Source organism: Passer domesticus, chromosome 32 (assembly GCF_036417665.1).
Source record: "Passer domesticus isolate bPasDom1 chromosome 32, bPasDom1.hap1, whole genome shotgun sequence".
Classification (NCBI taxonomy): Eukaryota; Metazoa; Chordata; class Aves; order Passeriformes; family Passeridae; genus Passer; species Passer domesticus.
The window spans coordinates 3,517,704-3,520,716 of NC_087505.1; the positions used below are offsets into that span (position 1 = coordinate 3,517,704).

At 56.3% G+C, this 3,013-nt stretch overlaps 1 long non-coding RNA gene across 1 annotated transcript; it reads right to left on the reverse strand.

The window, feature by feature from the left end:
* Positions 1 to 623: 623 nt before the first annotated feature.
* LOC135288035 (uncharacterized) lies at positions 624 to 1,089 on the reverse strand. The gene is made up of 3 exons (XR_010351395.1): positions 960 to 1,089; positions 802 to 837; positions 624 to 656 (listed from the first exon to the last, which is right to left on the reverse strand). It is a non-coding gene; the product is annotated as an uncharacterized LOC135288035 (long non-coding RNA).
* Between the last annotated feature and the right edge of the window lie 1,924 nt (positions 1,090 to 3,013).

Sequence of the window (3,013 nt, forward strand, 5' to 3'; positions counted from 1 at the left end):
CTGTGGGGAGGTCAGGAAGGTTTTGGAGGGTCACTCCTCTGAGTGACAGCCACCCCCTGTCACCCCCCACAGTGTCACCCCATAAATGGTTCTTTAAGGGGGAAACCACAAATCCCAAACACCCCAAATCTCAGCCCTTTAAGTGAAAGGACACCCCAAATCTCACCCCATAAGTGGGAGGACATGCCAAGTATCAGCCCCATTAATGGGTGAGGACCCCAAATCTCAGCTCCAGAAATGATTCTTTGGGAGGGGGACACCTCAAATCCCAACCACCCCAAATTTCACCCCATAAATGGGAGAGACACCGCAAATTTCACCCCAAATCCCAGCCCATTTATGGGGGAACACCCCAAATACCAACCACCCCAAATCTCACCCCATAAATGGGGTGGACCCCAAATCCCAAACACCCAAAATTTCACCCCATAAATGGGGGGGACCCCATATCTCACCCCATAGATGGGTGAGGACCCCAAATCCCACCCCATAAATGGCTGAGGACCACAAATCTCAGCCCGTAAATGCTCTGGGGGTAACCTCCAAACCCCAGAGGTGTGCTTCCTCTCCAGCACAAACCCTGCCCCCCAAAAAATCCCCATAATCTGCCCCCAATTACCTGTGTGACTCACGGCATAAACGGCCTCTTCCTCCTTCTGCCCAGGAACAGAAAGTGAAAGGGGATTTTTGGGGGATTGAGGGGGGGCACAGCAGGGCACCACCATCCCCCAAAGCCCTCCCAAACCCTCCCTGCACTCCAAAACTCCCCAAAATCCTCCAAAAATCCCCTCCCCTCTCTACCTGCTCAGCCGCTCTCCACAATCGCTGCGTCATGAACTGGGGAGGGGGAAGACAAAACCCAAATGAGGGAAAAAAGAGGGAAATGGGTAAAAATGTGCGGGAGGAGGAGGACAGGAGGTCTGGGGACCCCCCAAAAAAGGGGGGTTCGTGGGGCTCACCCTGAGGCAGACGTAGAGGCCGGTGAGGATGAGGCTGTAGAGGAAGAGCTCGGCATCCAGCACATAGCAGATTTCAGGCTCAGCCAGGGCCCCTGCGGGGTTTTGGGTCGATTTTATGGGGTTTGGGGGGTCTTGGGGAGTTTTGAGGGATTTTGGGGCTCCCCTCTGGCTCCATGTATCACCCCACAGGTGGCACCAATGGTGCCTTGAGTGGCATCAGAGCAACCCCACCCCCCCTGTGCATGAGGTTTGGGGGAGTTTGGGTTGGTCCTGGACCCCCCTGGGTGCCTCCCCAGCCCAGAAGCACCCCAGGGGGACCCTGGGGCACCCCAAAAGTTAAGGAAGCGGGGAAGGGGCTGTGACACATCACCAGGACCCCAAATCCCCATGACCCCAAATCCCCAGAACCCCAAATCCCTGTGACCACAAATCCCCAGAACCCCAAATCCCTGTGACCCCCAAATCCCCCGAATCCCAAATCCCTGTGATCCTCAATCCCTGTGACCCCAAATCCCTGTGGCTCCAAATCACTGTGCCCCAAATCCCTGCGACTCCAAAACTTGTGTCCCCCAAAACTCTGTGACCCCAAATCCCTGTGACCCCAAATCACTGTAACTTAAAATTCCCAGATCCCCAAATCCCCCGGGACCAGCAGCAAACTTTTGAACTTCTCTCCTTTGCACGTGCACTTTTGGTCCGTTGGTACTGAGTATGTCTGTCAGTCTTGATAAGCTTGGAGACAGAGAAGCCACTTTATCTGGGTTCTTTGCATCCCTTGGTCTCCTCTGGTACTGTTCGTTATGCAAGAAGCTCCAGAAGTTTGCATTTTCCTATGCCCTTTGTATCATGGAAGAGGTTTCTTAAGTAAAAGATTAAAATTCAACACACAATTCTACAAGATAAAATTTAAATGCTTAATTCATTTTGCTAACTCAAGTGAACTCCAAAGATCTCTATTTCACCTGCGGGTCCCCCACCACCTGCCCGTCCGAGTAGAACACGTGCAGGAGGGGGGCTCGGGGCCGCAGGGGGCTGTGGGTTCTGAGGCAGCTGAGATTCAGGGGGGACCCCTCGTTGGGCTTGAGTGGACCCTCCAGCACTGGCACTGTGAAGAGCTCTGGGAAGGAGATGGGGGGTGGATGGCACATGACTTTGAGTCCGCTGTGAAGGGGCTGTGGGGGTGCTGAGGTGTGAGGTGCTCACTGTGCACTGTCACTGCCACTAGTGCTGACTGCTCACCATTCCAGCCAGGAGCCTCCCTGGACATTGTAATGATGGCGGCTGCTGTGCTGAGCTGCAGGGGCCGCAGGAGCAGCTCGGTCCTATGGAAGTATCTCCCCAGGTCCTTCCCGTTGTAGTAGAAGTGCATTTCAAGGACTGATTCCTTCTGCCTGAACCGGCAGCACAATGTCACCGTGTCCCCCTCCAGCAGCGGCTGCGCTGGCGCCTGCAGCACTGTGGTGTCTGTGGGACAGGAGGGTCCCGATGGCAAGAGAAGGAACCAGGGGTCCCCCATTGCAGTAGGGTGCTTTTGTCACACTGGGACGGACTGGTGTGTACAGGGGATGCCCCAGTGGTGCTTTGGGATGTTCCCGTGTGCAGGGGATGGGCTCTGGCCACACAAGGGGTGTGAGCCATGAGGCTGAGCTCACCCAGAGCTCTTGGCATTCCCGCAGGTGCCAGGGTGGGGGCACAAAGAGCTCTCACCATTTACAACATGCACGGAGGGGCTGAGCCAGGTACCAAGTCTGTCAAACGTGTAGGGCGACTCTTACTAATGAGCCAGGGCTTATGTCCTTCTGGCCACCAGCGCTGCCTGTCCTTGTATCAGGTGGTGGCACCAGGTGGCCCCAAGCCCTGGGAGGTCAGTGTCACCCAGTCCCACAGCACCACTGGCCTCCAGTGGGGCTCCACAACGAGATGGGTGGTCTGGGCACCTGTGGGTGACAGGGGACACCAGCCTTGCAGGGCCATTGTGGGTCTGGGACAGCAGGGTGGGGCCATGGCATCCCCCAAGGACTCACCAGCGAGGCCGAGGGTCTGGGCTGGAAGGG